The 20,353-nt window shown below is 36.4% G+C and overlaps 1 protein-coding gene across 4 annotated transcripts in view; it reads right to left on the bottom strand.

Moving 5' to 3' along the window:
- LRRC4C (leucine rich repeat containing 4C) overlaps positions 1-20,353 on the bottom strand; it is a 387,426-nt gene that overhangs the window by 92,559 nt on the left and 274,514 nt on the right. For 2 of the 4 annotated variants that reach the window (XM_012725671.1, XM_012725672.1), the window contains one exon: positions 11,635-11,714. The exons of the other annotated variants lie outside the window; for them this stretch is intronic. The gene's annotated coding sequence lies outside the window, so the exon portion shown is untranslated. The remainder of the gene's footprint in view (positions 1-11,634; positions 11,715-20,353) is intronic. 4 annotated transcript variants of the gene reach the window in all.

The raw sequence follows: 20,353 nt of genomic DNA, 5'->3' as shown, positions 1-20,353 counted from the left end.
CCATGTGGTCACCTCCGGGGCAGGCAGGAATCGAACTCATGGGGAAGTGGCTTTAGCTTCTCAGTGCAGTGCTTTAACCCGCTGCGCCACCAGGGAGGGCCCGAGGCATGCCATTTTTATCCATAAGGATTTCTGGCAGATGAAGTTAGATTTACAATTGAGTATAATTTAAATAAATGGTAAATCAATCATTTATTCTCCTCCCAAGGGTTTAGTAGGCCCTGTATAACACATCCTATATTTATCTCTTTCAATCTATGTAAGCAGGTGATGCTCTCTTGAAGAGTATGATTATGCTGATGAGTTTTGGTGAGCTTACATCTTGCTCTATGCTCTTTCCCTACAATCCCAGCTGCTCAACATAGAGTGAGTTCAATGGTTTACCACTGACACCACTGCCCACCCCCCCCAATGTTTACATACATATCAAAAAATCATTAAACTTAAGTGTGCACTTATTTGTTTTCTGGAAGGAGAAGAGGAAGTAGGTGGAGAGAAATATAAAATCTTAACATGATAGAAGATGTGTAAATTCTCATTTGAATGCAGGATCATTCTTCTGAATTCTCAAGTCAATTATTCCTTTGGAAGAGCAGGAATTACATAAATGGTAGAAATAAAGGGTACTAAAGAGAAGGAAATAATGCAACAATCATAGGAAGAGGAAAAAGAAGAGAAAATATTCTACACTTCTAAGTATGGTTATCTGAAAAGTAAGAAACCTGAAACAGAATATGATTTTTCACTTTTTTTTTCTCATAGATATACCACCATAGGAAAAAGCAGGTTTGACTTGCTGCTTGCAAAGTAAAGAGCATATTACCTCATATAATGCAAATAGGAATCTGCATGATGGATTTATGATTGCTATTTAGCCTAAGAGAAAAGTGAGACTGAGAAAGTAATAGGTAGTAAGATGAGGGAAGATTCAAATCCAGGCCTTTCTGCCTCCAGAGTCCTCATACTCCACCCAATAGTCTTCTTTCCATTCATGATTATGTTTCCTTACACATTCATCCTTTTCTCACCTTCACCAATCATCACTTCTAAATAAAGTCTGATCAGACACTCACCTAGTAAATCAGAAACCAATATCCAACATTCACTGAGCAACTTCCTAGTGTTCCATATTCCAGTAGGACAAAATCTAGCTGAATTTTCATTATCTGTGTTCGTGTTTGTGCAGCTTGCAGAAAAAATTGGCAAAGCATAACGGGATATAGTTTGGACTTCATTCCAAGGAAACTACAATGCACATTGTGACTTGCAGTCTTTTTATGAGAATCTTACTTCAAAGTGAAACAAATCCCTCTCTGGGGAGGGGAGTAAACAGGTAATAAACTCTCCCTCTATTCAGTGCTGAAAGCAATGCTATACAAATAACCTCACATTCATCTGGCCTTCCGAAAGCAGAATAAATGCTACACAATGACTAGCAGAAATATTTTCCTGAAGTGCTTCACTATGAATTATAAGCAACTGCTAACAATGATCCTTTGCTTGTGTGGTGATGCTCACAAATAATCTTTTCAAATGTATTTTCGTTGTCTGCATTGGAGAAGTTTATACTTGTGAATCACAAGCTTTTCCTTCGGCCCAGTTTTTCCTTCTTCCATTCTGTAATATGATAATGTATTGGTAAGTCCCATTGTCACTGTTTCCTTTAGTATTTTGTACAGCAAAACTGATTTTAGCTACAGCCAACACACACACACACACACACACACACAATGATACCCCTTTTGCTAATGATACTAGGCCATCATGCCCCAGGAGGCTGCAAAAGCCAAAAAAGATGTGAGATATTTGGGTACACTGGATGTTTCAATTCTTTCATAAAACGGTGTCTTGGGAGCTCAGAATGTAATAATCTATTTACTTAAGAAATATTCAAAGAAAATTTAGTCTTCGTTTTTAATAACCTCTTTGGGGAATGATTGTCTTCTCATTTTCTTCCTTTCCAACAAAGTTTTTCGTCTATATCATTGCATTGTGCAATTTAAAACTCTACACCTTCAAGGAATACTTAAACGTCTACTTTCAATCTAGTCACTAATAATCCTATCCCAAATATTTGCCAGGATATAAAAGTAAAAGCACATAAGAATATGAAAGAAGTAAAAAAGAATACTGATATATTTCTTCTTCCAAGGTATTTTTCTTTTCTTTTTTAAAGATGTTTGTATGTATGTATAAAAGAGCTGGGGTTCAGGCCAGAGATGTGAGGGCTAAAAGGATTTACCAGAGACAGAGTGGGGAGCAGAACAAGTGGACTGACTAAAACACACTGCTCAGGGGAGCAGCAGGTGCGTCAGGAGAGGTCCATTGAGCCATGTGGTCAGCTCCCTGGCAAGGGATCAAATTCATTCTGCAGTGGCTGAGGACAACTTCACAGTGCTGCACTTTAACCCACTGCATCACCAGGGAGGGCCCCAGAGCTATTTTCCTTAAGAGCTTAGAAACAGTTTTTGAGGGACCTAGATCCTCACTGACTTTTTTTTAAGGTACCTACAGGGGGATACTGGTTGCACTACTTCTGTGGGCCTACTATTTCCCCAACAGTTTGGCACTAACACTTATGAATTACACGGCTCCATGAAGATTGTGGACCAGATGTGAAGTTCAGAAACACACAGAATATGAAGACTATGGGGCCCACTGGTGATGACTTTCATTATTGTGATGCTTATCATTTCTTTCCCAGGATGACTGTCACTGAGTAATGCACTTCTTTATAAAAGCAAAGTGTAGTGGTTGTCTACCAATCACATCCTGCATGGTCAGCATTTGAAAATGAGTGAGATTCATAGTTAGAACTGAACTTGGGAACATTAAAGACCATTTTTAGGGCAGTGGAGAAAAATTAGTTTGCATGAGGGCTTGTTTTAAATTCATAGAGAACAGAACTTAAAATTATTATATTTTGTTAAAGAGTACCATTTTCAACTCATGAAAAACTGAGGTAACATAGCAATTAACAACTAATATTTTAGTCACTGGCTTCATTTTCTGAGACTTTACTTCAATACTGCTGCTGCAGCTTTGCAACTTGAAAATCACTTTCTTATCCTACTAATTTGGGGCATAAGGGTGTGTGTGTCTTTGTGTGAGTGTCTGTGTGTATCCCTCTACCCAGAAGGGACAGGAAGAAGACTGGCAGGAGATGAGGGAGATTAGATGGCCACTTGAGTACCCATGGCCAGGTACAGTTTCAGTCTCACTGATTTGATTGAAACACCAAGACTTGAGTTGATATGATCTCATTGGTGATGATATATGTTAAAAGGATTAGCATATAGGAAGAAAAATAAATTTTCTTAGAGGAAGGGACATATTAAGTTTAACAGACGTAAAAGTAATTTATGAGATCTGTTACACATACTTCCAGGTTGTTAAAATAGACCTTCTGGGGTATGGTGCAGTGAGAACAATTTGGAATTCTTTGGTAAGTAGGTGGTAGATGAGACAAAAGATGAATAAAATATAGATATTTAGAAAGAGGTGCTACTTTAAATTTTATCTGTTTAACTCCTAGTCGTCTGTAGCTAGTATAATGATAGACAAATATGTACATACTAATAAACCAACTGTCAGCTGGTACTGATGTACTGCACATTGTTCACAACATCTTATTTCGTATTTTTGCTTTCATGTTTGTTTCCTACCAAACTGTATGACAGGTAATGTTGGCACAGAGTTGAGATCAGATAAATATGTTTAAATAATAAATAAGGGAATGAGTGAGTAAACGAGAGAAATCAGAGTATAGGAATTGAGCCAGAAAATCAACTTATGTGAAATCATATCCTTGGGCTTACCATTAAACTTCTGATTTATGGTAATATAACCAGAAAAAGGGAATCAAAGACTATATGGCATTTTGCATATCAATTGTGGAATGATTTTTGTGATTATCAATAGCTAACAATGCAGGTATTTTTTATATGTGGACACATTTGTCTCTGTAAATAAACTCAGCAAATTATTAACATGTGGCAATTAATAGTAAATTTGTGGTACTCAAATTATATTATAATTCTATGGTTATTTAAAAGTTATTAAATAACCAAAGTGCTAAAGTAAGCACTTTTTTAAATAATATTATTTAATTATTCTAATAGTACTATGAGGAAACAATTATCATGGTTATTTAAGACACGTAGTTTAGAAGTAGCCACATGTACACCATGTTTTATAGAGGTTCAAAATAGAATATCTAATTTTTAATAAAGCATCCCAGGTCTTACACAATATGACTATGTGAGTTTATAATAACAGTATTCTCATATTTCCTAATTCCATGGTACATATTTTACATGATAGACATAGGTAATATATATTGTTTAAATATCTAAGGTTTTGTAGATTCTTTAATCAAAGTGCTAGTGATTAAAAATGGAAACTGATGATTCAACATTTTTATTTAATATAATACAAACAAAAATTTATAAGATCGCTTTTACTCAGTTTCAATTTTACCTATAAGACAGCACAAATGACATTTCCTGATACACATCATGACTTATTGAGGTACAAATTTCCTATTGCCAATAAATTAAAGTATATCAATTTAGAATAGTGTCTTGTAGGGACATGGAAATATAAACTACTGTTAGGAAAACTTGATGAGTATATGCAGTAATATATAGTATTCAAATATTATATAAGTGAAATTTCATTTTTATGATTGCTGTACATTTGTATTTCAGCTCTTTTGGAAACTGATTATTCGTCAATTGGGATTCTTTGGAATAGAACCAAGAATAAGGCAAGAAGGCACTCAAGCCCAAATATTATAGATCTGTGTTCATAAGCTGTTCATATCATCTGTGCTCTCATAGGGTAATTTTTAGGTCTTTTTCTATTAGAGATACAGTATTCACTTATTTCATCACATCTTGCCTGTACTTTTTCAGTAGTTTTCTGACTAGTATTTCTGTCTCCATTCTTTTCAACTTCTTTTTCTTACATGAGACAATATCACATCAACAGAAAGCTGTATCTTTCCACTATCTTGCCACTGCCCACTGGGCAAAGTCCATCTTTTACATGCTTTAAAGGACCATGAATGACTGTACCACTGCTTTTCTTTCTACAGTCTTCTATTCTACCATAAACCTGGAATTATTTCTTTAGCCTCTGGCCATACATAGGCTTTTAAATTTTCCCTTATTTAATGCCACGTCCTCTCCAAAATCATAACCATTACATATGTTGATATACTTGCTTGTAATGTTTGTTTTCTTTGCCTTGCTGACACCCAGTAACTTTCCAGATCTGTTAGTTAATGACCAATTAATAATGATCAGTATAAGATGTGAAGGGTCATCTTATATCCCAGTGAAAAGGCTTGGTCTGTAAATGTACTAACTGATACTCCTTGGTTAGAGCATCAATCACATTTGAATTAAATGGTGATATGTCTTCCATGATTACCTCTGTTAAACAATAAGCTTCAAGACCAGATTGCCTTGTTTGGGTTACTAATATACCTTAGAGAGCTCATCACATAGCATGCTCAATAATATTGATCGACCAGTGAAATGCAGATATTTACAAAAGACAAGATAGTGATAAAGAGAGCCAGACAGTTGATATTTTGAGAGGAAAGAGGCTAAAATCATCTATAAATGTGAGGGAATAAGCCAATTACTTTGTCGATGTTGTCTCAAGCATTCTTCAAAACAACATTCCAAGTATGCATTATCATTATTTCCAGTTGATAAATAACTAACCTAAGGGGTAGAGCTTTTGAACTCTTAAAATCAAGAAGAAGAGCCAGAACTGAAGGTTTTAATTACACGAGTTCACCTATCTAATTAAAAGAGACATTCATACAAAATCAGCCTTGGCACTGTTAACTGTTAATTTTTTTTTCTGGGCAATCATTCCTACTACTCTGTACATTAAAAGAGGCTTAATACATCACCAATCTTTAGCTATGAGATGCCAGTAGCACTCCTATTCCTACTTATGGCAACAAAATGTCTCCAGATTTTTCCAAATGTCCCCTGAAAGGCAAAATTGCTTACAATTGAAAACCACTGCACTAGAGAGTGAACTTTTCCTTTAAATATGTCTGAATAAAACTTGAGTATATTCCTAACGCTTTATCTTTATCTCCGAAGTTTATTCCAACTACAGCTTTTGTAAAAATAAGATTTCTTTTTTCATACAAAAATACAAAATACAAAATTTATACTATTTTTGGGGGCTATATTTCAGTTGAGTTGGTTATCCATACATTTAGAAACTGTCCAAATAGCTGATATTCGGGTAAGAGTTGACTAATTTCAAATAGAGCAGACAGATAATTTCTAGTCATGTAACATGGGGAAATTGATTTAACATATCGCAAAGTTCCTACCTCTCATTATTATGTCAGTTAAATAATAATAGTAATAATAAAAGCCTTGTAAAATACTTAGCCTAGTACCTAGATTACAACAAATGCACCATTGATGTTCATGATATTGTCATTATCAACATTTTTATTTGTATGCTTTTCAGAGTTAGTTTTTCTAGTTTATCTTAAAAATTTCAGAAGGCATCTTTTCTGATTATCTGAAAATATTTACGTAGAAGTCATATGTAAGTTTAAATATTGAAACAAAGCTGTCTTATCAGATAGAACTTAAATTCGATCAAAGTAGAAGTCAAGGAATAAGTTATTGAAAGAAAACACTTGATAGGGAAAGCCAAAATCCTTGTGTGTATGGATAATGCATAGTTACAAATAAGTTAAGACACAGAAAATGAATTTTTTTTTCACTCTAAGAAAAACCTTTCAAAAATAGAATAGTGTTTTATCTTTCCTTTCCTTACAAATCAGCTCTTCACTGATTAACTTTTAAGTGAAAGAGCTTTACAGACCTCAAGTACCAAAAACAAAAGAAATATCTGGATTGTCTTATAAGATCTCTTAGACAAATTTCCATACTCATAGCTAAACATATTAGAATGACCTTATTTTTAATATTTTACTTTTATTTTTTCCACAAAGTATAGATCTCTCCATTTGTATACGTTTTGCTGTCTGTATGGCTAATGATAGAAAACTATCTCCCTATTTGACCATAAGAACAATCATAAATACTGACACATATATATAGAACAAAAGTCCAACAAAGAAATAGTCTTTACTTCATTTTGGGAATCAGAACAGAATGAACACTCTGTTTTTCCCTTCATGACTCAGAATGAGCAAAGAAAGTTCTTTTCATTCTATGAAACAGTACTGACTCAAGGAAGTGAGTACCAAGATCCAAGCTTAGTTTTTAAATACTTTTGACCTCTATTTAGGAAAACAAAGCAGACAGCATGAAACAAGTGAATACAAGGAATTTTTAAATCCCAGGTCAATTATTTCAGATAAAAAAAGGAACTCTCTAAAGAGAACAGCAGTTTCTGGCTTAAGGAGCTATGGGCCCTGCCAAATTGTAATATAGCCCTAAATACTCCCCAGTAATTATTGTTTTCCTCAAATGACTGCATAGCTCTCATAGAAGGAGAAAACTTTAAATTCAATCTTTGTTCTCCCCAGAACTTGTAATACATCAAAAATGTTCACCAGTATCTCAATTCTTTCTTTCACAGCCATAAAGAAGATTATATTCCCTGGCAACTTCCCACCACAACCTTTATTGTTAGAAGGAGCCAGATGACTTTTGATAATTGAACTGTAAACAGAATCTAAGTATATTGCTTATGCGGGAGGCAGAGAGCAGCCCCCTGAGGCACCTCCAGTCTTTTCCCTTGTGATAGCATCTGGAATCCACATCTGCAAGCCATATGTTGAAAAGGTAGAGCCATAATGTGGATATAGATGGTTCCCTTAAAACCCTACCTGAGAGGGAGCTAAGCCAGAAAATGACACAGCTCTCTGGAGTCTTTCCATGCACAAACAATACAGGTATCTAAAGAGAGAGAGTAACTTTTGTTTCACTAAGGTGAAATCCGTTTACAACACCGACCATGAATTTGGGGTACACATTCACACCTGTTTATATGTCTGTTACCATCCATACCACATCCATCACCAAAGCACCCATAAGCCTCCACCACAGACCAGTGGCCAAGTCCTCTCTTTGTTCTCTACCCCTCATTCTGCCCCTTGGTAGCCTCAATTTCACAGTCATATTTTTAAGGGGTGTTTTGGCTCAGAAACTCGCACTATAAGCGGGTCTCAGCCGCTTCAGTGTGAATTCAATACCTGCTCTGAGGTGAAGGTGATCCACATGGTGTGGCAGACCTCTCCTGACCCACCCCCTGCACCTCTCAGCAGTGTGCCTTGTCAAGCTGCCTGTTCTGCTCCCCGCTCTGTCTCTGGTGAGTCCTCTCACCACCCTTGCAACTCTGGTCTGTACCTCAGTTCTGTGTGAATAAATAAATCTTAAAAAAAGAAAAGAAAAAAAAAGGATCAATCTCTGCATATTCAGCATATACAGACCACATGTCAACCCACTAAACAGCTCAAGAAGGGGGACTCTCTGGGGGCCTTGGGATTAAGCCCCAGCACTATCACTGCCATAGCTTGAATTCCATCCCCAGAATCCACATATCTCACAGCAGACCTCTCCAGTTTTGCCCACTGCGTCCCTCAGCAATCTATCTCCAGAGGTTTGCCTGTTCTACTCCCCACTCTGTCTCTGGTGAATCCTCTTACCCCCTTGTGCTTCTGGCCTACACCCCAATTTTTGTATGCATAAATAAATAAATCTTTTTAAAAATCTAGTGCAAAGAACAAACACAAGGAACAGATACCTAGCACTGCCTTCCTCAAGTAAGCACTGTCCTACCCACAATTTCCTGATATATTCCTAATTAGCTTTGCAGTTTCAATTTCACTTCCTGACTATGTCCCCAAACTTGCCCTTGCTTTATAATGGATACTGCTCTTTGGTTATTGTCATTTCTGTCTCAACCTGAGTCTCATACTGCATTGACTGTAGGGACGCCATGTATTAGCCCAGGCCCACACTATTCAGGCCACAGCAACAGCTAGGGAAACCAGCAATCAGACTAGAGATTCAGAATAATTTCCTTTTTATCTTCATGCCGATATGCATCAGCATATAAAAGGAGAGATTTAAGTGTCTTCTCCCTTTTGGCCAATCAACTCTCCAAAGCTATCATGGTATCCAGTCATTTGAAAAGGAATTTAAATTCACGTAAGTTAGAGAAACCTACATCCCTAACTCTTCTGGGGCCAGAGTTGCAAAGAGGAGCATCTAAGAAGTAAATGAGTTAATATGGAACATTTTTTAAGGCAATTTGAAGTCATTTTTCTCTCTGCTCTCATTCATGCACCTACTGACATGCTGTGCTCCATATGCTAAAGGGAGGTATTTATTGAAAGATGAGCTTTTCCATGCAGATAACTGACCTGTGTCCAATGGACAGAGGGTGGAGTGGAGATCAGACACTAGGAGAAGGAACAAGTAAAATACTATGGTCACATGGCCTCCTTACCTCTAGCAATCCCCACAAGCTCGAGGCTTTTGCTGAGCTAAAAGGATAATACCTTAATCACAGCAGTGTGTTAGTTACATCATATTAACCTATGTCTCTTTGCTTTTACTTTCCATTTTTATATCTACAATATGGCAAAAGCTGTTTCCTGGTTTCCACATGCAAATAAGCAAGTTCCCAATATTTCTCCCTTTATAAAGTCTTCTGAACCTCATCCTCAGCAAAACTCCCTTCAGATTTCTAAGTACGTTATTCCTACATCTAGCATATTTTTATAAGCTCACACTACCTTGCATTTGGTTATTATGTCAGTGTCTTCTAATGTCAGGGAGCTACTTTCATGCTCTGCATGTCCCTCCAAGTGTGAATGCCACAATTTTATAAACTAGTATTTATTAAATGTATACTAAGTCAAATCTACAATATGAAAGAAAAAAGAGGCAAAGATCTCCCATGGGTGCTTCCTGTTCCTATTTATGGTAGGGAAGTAACTGATCTGAGTCTATGTAAATGTACAATGTGCAGAGGGAAAGGAGAGAATGAAGAAAACACACATCTAAAATCCTTAAGCCAGATTCAAATACTTCTATTATCTAACACCTAGTAAAGGAACAAGGAGCAATTCAAACACCTATGCAATGTGTCAGTTCCCTAGATCTTGTTAAGATCAGGCTTATTGCTAATTCTGTTGTATATAAACCCCTATGTTGTGATTTATCATATAGAAACCCCAGCCAGTAGAAGCAGAGAGCTTTCTCAACACTTGATAATAAAACCAGAAAGTGAAGAAAGGTCTTTCATTATATGGCAAAAGAGGGGCATGAGGTTGAAGGTATTCACTTAACACATACATCCCAACAAATCTGTGAACAAATGAATTCCTTTTTGCTAAGCCTTAGTTGGCTTTTGGATACACCTGCTAAGTGGATGGCATCATGCCCATTGCTATAAGTATTGAAGACCAGCACCTTCTCATACTTCTTCCTTCTACATACCTCACTGTCTTCCATGTATTTGTTAGATACATGATATTCAACTTAACATAAAACAAAAAATAATATTATGCTTTAGATTATATTATCTCAGTTGATCCTGTTGATAGCTATGTGAACGCAATCATCCAATATTAGTCAAATGTCTATAGAATAAATAGCTGAAAATATATATGCCTGATAGTGTACAGACATTTCCCCAATAACCAGCACATTCTCCAATCTCAGAATTATCTCTGCATTATAAAAGGTACTTTAAAAATGATCTGTGTCATGTAGTTACCAAATAAGAGTGGACATTTAATGTGTCTTATAATCAGAATTGGGAAAAGCATGCATCTGACGAGTTTAATAGAAACAGACAAAAAAAATAAAAAAGGTGGGGTAGAGTAATATTAAGTTATTTGATCCTTCTATGACTCTAATAAAAACTCCATGGAGCCAAGAATTTCAAACACTGGATCTATCTGACTCTTGAAACTTTTGCCATTGCTAGTATCATAACCCAGTTTATTCTATCTAGAGACACTATACATGCATACTGTTAATTAAAGCTTTTAAAGCTGCCATTACTTACTGGATTTGTCAGCAGTTTTTCTAAACGTGTCTTCTAAAGAAAAGGGAGGGGAAAAAATCCAATGCTTGCTTACAAGCAATGGAGTTTACAATGAGCTAAAACCAACCTGGGCATTTCTAAACTATAGGCAGACTTTGTTGAGCATCCTTCCTCATTCACACAATTTGAACTTTTCATCAATATGTAAAGCAACATAAAGGAATAATAGAGAAACATTTACTTCAGTTTTATAGTGTTAGGATATAATACAGTAAATTATAAACCATCTTCAAAACCAAGTGCATTTTCAAAAGATTTAATCCAAATGTATAGCATATACAGAGATGTCTGTACATTAGGCAAATGAACAGATGTAACTAGAACTTCAGCCTGTATCAAAATGCTGGGATATTGTCATTTACCCACATAAATGTTTTCTTGCAATAAAATCTTGTGGTTATTGGAAAATGGAACTCATATTGGAAGTTAAGTCTAATAAGACTCATGTAAGTAGAATATTAGCATAGGAAGGAACTTGAAAGCCATCAGTAGACCTATTCTTCAGGTACATTTTATAGATTAGAAAAGAGAAGCGAAAGGGGCCACACCACTTACCGCTAGTTCCACTGTTGTCTGTCACTGACTAGCTGAGTAATTCTGGGCAAATTCCCCTCTCTCTGCTTCAGATTCTTGATCTGCAAAACGAGGTGATTGGACTAGATGATGTAGGAACTTGAATGTTTCATAATTCAGCAAGACTAGGAGTCACATCTTAGAACACCCCCACCCAATAGACAAGAAAAATGAAAGTTAAATGACAGTAGTTGCTAAGGGTATTCCAGGTACAGTTATGCCAGCTTGAGACATCAGAACTTCAGGGTTTCTAGTGTCCACAACACAGGCAAACCAAGAGAGGCTAGCTCTTGGTACAGCCTTTGCCTGAGAAATGTTGCAATTGTAAAGCAGCCCAGAGTGATGGTAAATCTTCACCTCCCCCCTCTGAAGCTCTGTCTGGGCTCTGCCTCAGAGATTTCTCCTCAAGTTTCACTTGGAGCCCTGAGAATTCAGCCCTTGACCTAACCCCAGTCAAAGATGAATTTCCTTCTGGAACACTCCCTGCTTGAACAAGTCATTCAAAACCAACCTTAAAAGGGACTCTTGGCTCCAAGAAGCTGCACATTTTAGCATCTTTTAATCAGCCGTCTGGCCTTGTCTGGTCTGTAGTGAAACCTTTTTATTTTATTACAATTGTATTATGTTAATAAGCAAAAAGAGTTGGTAAGCTTTGTAAAATAAAAAGTAAAGGCAAATTCAGCCTTTGAACGGAAGACCTGGTGTGATGACTGGCCATGCTTTAACGACCTTTATTTATTGATCTTCCATTCCTTATTCTTTCTCATAGGGTAGTACCTTGGGAATGACTTCTGTTTATTTCTTTAAATAAATGTCCATCTTCTCTTTTTTTGTATTACCATTGGTACAATTTTCTAATGTGTAATCAGAAAGGCAGGTGATGGTTTTATTGGTAAAAAGGATGTTTAAATATAACTGTTCAATAAGGCAGAACCAAGAGCTTATATATACAACAGTGGGCGCTGCCAATATTCCTATCAACTAAGTCAATCGTCAAATCAGAGTTTAACTGGTGGGGTTCACTTTAATGATATACCCAAAGTGAACCTGAATCATTGTGTCTTATGGGCAATCACTACTGAAGGAAAACCAGCCTCTATATTTGAATAACTGTAGACAAAAGGTGGTCACCAGGAGAATAATAATTCCATGAGTAATGTCTAATCAATGAATAGCAATTATGTTATTATTAGCATCACTATCATTATCATTTGTATTTGTGTAGTGCATCTGATGTGCTGGACAGTGTCCTACATCCTTTACATGATTACACAGTTTATTTTTATATGCAGTTATTTTTTTCAAAGATTTATTTATTGATGCTTACAGAACTGGGGTGCAGGCCAGACATGTGGTGGGTGAGAGGATTCACCAGAGACAGAGTGGGGAAAAGAACAGGCAGATTGACAAAGTACACTGCTGAGGGCTTGGCCAGAAGAGGTCTGCCACACCACCTGGGTTAGCTCCCTGGCAGGGATCTAAGTGGCACTGTAGTGGCATCAGAGAGCTTCATAATGTGGTGCTTTAACCCGTTGTGCCACCAGAGAGAGCCCATAAGCAATTTTTTTAAAATGGAAACTTATTTTTAAAAGATTTATTTACTTATGCATATACAAGCCAGAGGTACAGGGATGGTGAGAGGATTCACCAGAGACAGAGAGGGGAGCAGGACAGGCAGATCGACAAAGTACACTGCTGATGGGAGCAGCAGGCTAGTCAGGAGAAGTCTCCTGTGCCATGCAGATCAACTCCAGGACCAGGGATCAAACTTGCACTGAAGCAGCTGCAGCCTGCTTGCAGTGCTGTGTTCTAACCCGTTGTGCAACCACAGAGACCCTAACTACACAGTTTTAACTCCACAGAAGCATGCACTGCTAACTCTAAGCATGGCATATAGAGTTGGAAGGGAGCCTGACAGTGACTTCAAAGAAAGGCTAGCTGATTGAGAAAGGGTAATCACCAAGTTTTAACTGGTGTTATTAAGCAAAATTCAGGATGGTAGATACAGAAAAACAGAGAATGGCTCAACTCCAGCTACAGGACCAGGGAGCAGATAGCCTTGCCTGTAGAGACATGTGTATTGTCATAGGTGGTGAGCAACAGGGTTCTGTAACCGGCTTTTAGGGATACTATAGAAAGGACTTCTGGTGATGGATAAAATAGGTAGATTGCAGATATGCTTAATGACAGGGACACATTCTCAGAAATGTGTTGTTGGGGTATTTTTTTTTTTCCACTGTGCTAACATTGGCAGTGAATTTTGTTCTCTGAGGAACCATGATGAACAAAATAACATGAGATTAGATCAAGCACCAGGGGAAATGATGTTGTTAAGAGAGGCAGTACTATGGGATGCAGGATACCACTGCTAGAATAAAACACTTACATGTTCAGGTGCTGTGACATCACTAGGCCACAGGAATTTTGATAACACCATTGTATATACAGCCCATCACTGGACAGAATGTGAGTATTCAGCACATGGCTTTACTGGAGGAACTCTAATAATCCCTGGGCTTCTGGATACAAGTAATACTTGAACACTGAGAGTATAGCAGCATAAATAAATAACTACAAAGATGAACAATCTTAAAGAATTATATATGCCTTTCTTATAATTCTCATTCTGTTCTGTTTTGTGTGAAATCTGTGTGTGTCCTTCTATTCCCACTCTTATTAGATTATAAATTCAAGGAATCTTAATTCATCAGATACTAAGTATTAACCTTAGGAAAGACCCACTTTCTTCTCTTGTAAAAAAAATGGACTGTGTCAAACTGAGTTGTCATGAGGACTACATCAGATTGTAGTTCAGTGATTTTGCCCCAGCACCTGACACTGGCAGGTAATAAATAAATTGAGTTAGAGCTCTCAACTTATATTATTTACATTATTAGTACTGTGATTGTATTGCAAATTACAAAGTCAAAAAGTAATGTCCTAGGTCCAACAATTGTGTTTTAGAGTTTAATATGTACAAATTAATGGCCAAATTCTAAAATATTCATCAAAGCAGCAAAACTCTACTTGCCAACCTGCCAATCTAAATTATCCCAGGAGAGGGACACAAGGCTCAACCACCCAAGAGTTTACCAAAAAGTACTTAAATAACAGGTTTTTAGCAGGCTATCACTTTTTACTAAGTACAGAATATAAAGTGAAAAAAGAGAAAAAGTAAAATTATTTCACTCCTATAAAAATTATTATGCTTTGAAATTCACTGTATGAAGGACTCGTGTACACTACATTTCTCTCTATGAAGAAACTGCTAGATGTCTTTGCAATTAATTAATGTTGATGCCAACATTCCTGTGAAATTAATGTCTGATTCATTTGCATGTGACTTCCAAAATGGTAAGATCGCCCCTTTATTTCTTGTATGGTGATGTGAAAGCAGCAAGATGCACTTTTAAACTGTGTATGTCCCAGACTGGCTTGAAAATAGACAAATTTATGGACTATAATTCACTCAAATATCTTTTAAATCACTTTAGTCGAGGAGCTCATATTTATAAGGAGTATCTTGACCACATATAAGCCAAGGCACTTTAAGTATTGACTAAGAAAATGCTTCTCTCATCATGGAAATCTCAAGCACATTCTAGAATCTGAGAAGTGGTTAGAACCATCCTTCAAATAACAGATAAGTCAGATTATGATGAGAGGACTGAATCATTAAAAGGTATTTGACCTTGTTCAAAGCTACTTAATGACAAAAAGAATCCATGATTCATTCATTCAACTCATGTTTACTAGGAGTATTCCAAGTCCCTTCTGTCCAAGGCTTAATATATATACATGTATATATCCACATCCACATTATATATGGTTTATGTGTACTTATGTGTATATATAATGCTTATTATTTTAAAAATCCATTTTATTTTCATTGGGAAATCTTTCATTTTCTATGTTCTTAATGCAGATACTCTGGTATAGGCTGCTGAGGTGAGTATAAATAGAGTTGTGATCTGTCGCAAACAGTTTAAAAGCTAACTAAAAATGCACCAAGGAAATAAACAACTATAGTTATCAATAAAATGTAGGTGTAGGGAAACAAAAATTGGCAGCCCTGAAATATATTTTTGGCAAAACCTTAAAATCATGGGAGGGGACTTGAAGTCTGGGTGGAAGTTGCCTTTGAAAGAAATATTTACATGTAAACCTCTGTAAGCTTATATACCTGGACAAGGAATCTCCTTATCTCTTTTCAGTGAAAATAGAGCTTAATTTGCATTCATTTAACTTTTGTTCCTTCCCTGGTAACCTCCCTAACTAAACTTCCCTTTCTTCCCACCAAAGTCCTATCTTAGCTCAAATGCTTCCTGCAGGCATGGGGGTCACTACTCAGTCATGCAAGGCCCCTCCCATATATACAGAAGATATACTTTTTACTGGTAGCCTTTTTTATTTTTATCTTCACACAGAGTAAGTACACACACACACAGACACACACACACACAATGGGAGCTTCACATAGAGTAAGCATTGGGAAACTTAGAAAACTTTCAATACTGGTCTTTATGTTTCACTCGAAAAAATCTTTTAGTTTTTAAACATATTAATAATATGTTATTTACTATATTATTGATGATTAAGTATCATTTTTATCATCTAGATAAGAAAATATGAAGTCTATCTTATAGCTAGGTACAGTATTTTACCAAACAGACACGTATCATTGTGTCTGCTAGCACAGGTGTTACAGGCAGAGGTGTTACAGATATATGAGTCAACCAGAAAGAACTGACAGGCTACAACCTGCTATTTCTGATGCTTTATATGTTATCCCAAACATTTTGAGGAAAAATGATGAAATTAATAATAATTAAAAAAAAAAAACATAACTACAGTAGAGAAGTACTCATGTTCCATTCCCAAATACGTCCCTAATTAGCTGAACCATCTTGGATGAGGGTGTCAGTCTATCTAGCCTACTATTTTTCCACATGTAACCCAATGTATATATTTGTGATGCTGCAAAAGAGTCATTACTCCAGATGTTAAAATATTTTTAGATCTCAACCAGGAAAATTCAAAACAGAAAAGTTATACTAATTGATTGGACTATGAAATGGCAACATGGGGGGTGGTGTGTGGGTCTAAAATTTTTAGGTTTTGTATCTTGATGTCCCAGCATACCTCGCTATTCTCTCTCCCTCTCCTCCATCCCTCTAGACTTCCATTTTATATTTCACTTTCTATCTTACTTTCATAACTGAAAGCATAGGCTTGCCAGTCAAAACTTAATATGTGTTGCACTGTCCTGTTTTATTTAGTCCATTCCATCCTAGCCCACTCTGTCCCATCCCATCCCACCCAACCCAACCTCACCCCATCTTACCCTACCTCATCTATTCTGTAGAATACCATAAGATACTATCCTATCTTATTCCATTGTATTCTGTTTCAATAAAAAAAATGCAGATTTGGTGAGCTATTGATTTCATTAACCTCTCGAACTTCTGTAATACAATCATTATTAATATATTCAAAGGATAGATCATTTAGTAAAGCATGTGTTGTGTTATTCACTTAGAAAATGTGGGTAATATAATTATTTGACAGGCTTGTTTATACCCTTGAAATCCTATCAATTGCATTGTGCTTGGGATTTAGTGCTCAATATAGGTAACATTTTATAGGGATTATCTTACCTATTTTTAGTCTTGTAGTGCTATTGTAAATTCTACTTATGTATGTTGAGACTAACTTTATGTTAAAATTTTCATGGGCATGACAGATTCTTAAATTAGGGAATTCCTACTTTTTTCCTTAATTGCTAGGGAAAATGAAAGAAACACAATGATTAGAATTGGTCCATACCTTCCAAGACATCAAATATTTAATATTATTTTGTTTTGGTTTAGTCTGCAGACTTTTGACTTAGTACTTAATCTTCTTGGTGATTAAGGGACGTGGAAAACATTAACAATGACATTGTATTTAGATGTTTCATGAAGTGACATATATGACAGTTTCATTCTTCTAACTTAACTATGATAAAATTCATCTCATCTCCTATTAATACAAATATGAACAGAAGCATGTGGTTTCACTCAGCCCTAATGTGTATACCAGAGGGAATGATGTCCACTGAAAGAAAATTAAATATATCTTCTGATTTTTTTTTAAATAAATTGAGCTTGAACCTTTAAATCAATGTTTACATGAAGGGTTATAAGTAGAAGTATCATATATTATTTCTACCATTCTTAGAATATAAAAATCACATAATTCTTTACAGGGAAAATTCTCCCTAGGAAAAGTATCCTTATTTATTGAAATTTGGAAAAAAAAATAAAAATGAAAGGAATATATGTGATAGATACCTATAGCAAATTCTACATAGAGATGCTGTAATATCTACCTATAGACATACAGCTATCTTCCATAGTTTATCAATATCATCTAGCATTTATGCTAATTGGATGCACAATTTTAATAATTCTGCATGATTTGTCATGAACCTGAGCAAGTTCAAAGACAATGGCAAAGTAGAATAATTCCAATGAGGAGAGAACAGAATGATGACCAGGAAGAATTTGTCTTTTATTCACTCACGAAACTGAATTTTTGGTTAATCTATATTAATCTTGCAGGCTTTCAACCCTATATCCGCTCATAATGCCTTCCTTTTCACTCTCAATCTTTTTCTTAAAGGTGGACCTTTTTACAAGTTGCCATGTGTGTCATCCACATCAACATTAAAAACAAGTATCTTCAGTGCTCCCAGTGAGTGCTCTGCACTTCTTCCATTTGTTAATTAAATGGGACCTTATTATCTGCCCATAGCACTTAGCATTTTACTCACATATAATTCATTTGCAATGTCTTCTCTGCCCATCAGAAACTCTGAATCTTGCTTATAATATTTCCCAAAATACAGGACTTGTTTAAAAAAAAAATCATGACTTCAGACCAAAAAAAAGGGGAAGTGAAAAGGACTAAAATTGAGGAGATGGGACCACCCTGGTGGCGCAGAGGGTTAAAGCACAGCACTAAGAAGCTAAAGCCTCTTCAGCATGAGTTCCATGCCTGACCCACATGGTGCAGCAGACCTCTCCTGACCCTCCCGCTGCTCCCCTCAGCAGTGTACTTCGTTGATCTACCTTTTCTGCTCCCCACTCTGTCTCTGGTGAAGCCTCTCACTGCCCCTGCACCTCTGGTTTATACCCCAGTTCTGTATGCATAAATAACTAAATCTTTAAAAAGAATTGAGGAGATGCTACATGTCAGACTACTAATGGTATGGTGTTTCATCTTCAAAACAATCCTATGATACAGATAACATTAGAGCCATTTAAAGAACATGCAACTGAAAGATATAACAGCAAAGGTAACACAATTGGTGAGTTTTTAAAGTTGGACTCCAAGAGCACACTGACAGCCCTGGGGTACTAGGGAAAAGCAGACTTGCTCACTGATTGTTTTGTTTTGTTTTGTTTTCTTTCTTTCTTTCTGAGAACCCTTTGAAAGAATTCATATTCTGAGTTTCACAGTTATGAGGCCCCATGATTGTCTGTTTGCTTTAAACTATGTAGAATCTTCCTTGAATTCCAGTTGTGAAAATATTTGTAAGAGAGGAAGAATTAGCAGTTAGCATGTAGCTGCACTGACTGTACCATGGAAAAGGTGGGACCTGGAAAGCTTTCTCCCACTGGTAGAAAATGATTGCATGTGTCTTCTTTTAAAAAGTTTCACATATATAGCTTGAAATCTACATAAAAATTTAAAAAAAAGATAACCTCTCATATAAATTATGCAATGAACTTGATTTGTAGGTCATTATGAATTATAGTCAGCCTAAGTGGTAACTGAAAAAGTGCTGTGGCTGATTAGTTTTCTAGATTTGGCTCAATTTTGCATCTCTACCCACAATATTCTTCTGCCTTTTCATCCCTCTTTGCCTAAACCAGGCTTATTCTTCTAGGCCAAGTCCTAATATTATTTCTTACACAAAGCTTTTTCTCGACACACTTTCACACAGCTTTCCTTCCTTTGAAGTCCCCAGCACTTCAATCATAGCCCTAAAATAGTACTTGTCATGTGTATTATCTATTTTTACCCTATGGAACAGGTTTTTCTAACTCAATGATATTGACTTTCAGGGCTGTATAATCACTTTACTTAGAGGTGCCCTGTGTGTTGAAAGATGTTTACAGCATCCTTGTTCTCTACCCTCCGAATGCCAGTAACAGTAAAGAAGCAGAGACAATATGATATTGCCTTTCTTCCTGATAAGATATTCATCACCTCCTAATTTTGTGCAGAATGATTTGAAGTCATATTCTTGGAGGGAGAATATGTTCTGAGTGAACTCCAAGCACTGATGTTTTATGGACCTCCCCTACCTTCACGTCAAAGACAGTTAAGGCACTAAGGACTACAACTCCCAGCATGCCATGAATTTGCTGAGTCTTGACTTCCTGAAGGAGGTGTTGCTGGGAACCGAGGGTAGACTTAGGCAGCCATGCTTGGTATAAAACTGAATACTTAGGACTTGTGCTGTCTTAGCTTTTCCTGCTTTCAGGATACACTTGTAGCCCCATCTCACATAGTCTTACTGGTAGTCTTAAGTATGTGGGTGAGAATTCACACCCAGGTCACCCCCATTTCCCCTTGAGATTGTCCTGTAACAATATGACTTTAATTCTGAAACTTATGACCATTTATTTAGACTGAAAATCAGAAACACTGT

The sequence above is a fragment of the Condylura cristata genome, unplaced genomic scaffold (genome assembly GCF_000260355.1).
Source record: "Condylura cristata isolate star-nosed mole 26May11 unplaced genomic scaffold, ConCri1.0 scaffold00015, whole genome shotgun sequence".
Lineage (NCBI taxonomy): Eukaryota > Metazoa > Chordata > Mammalia > Eulipotyphla > Talpidae > Condylura > Condylura cristata.
The sequence above is the reverse complement of the archived record's forward strand: the minus strand, read 5'-3'. Positions and strand labels throughout refer to the sequence as shown.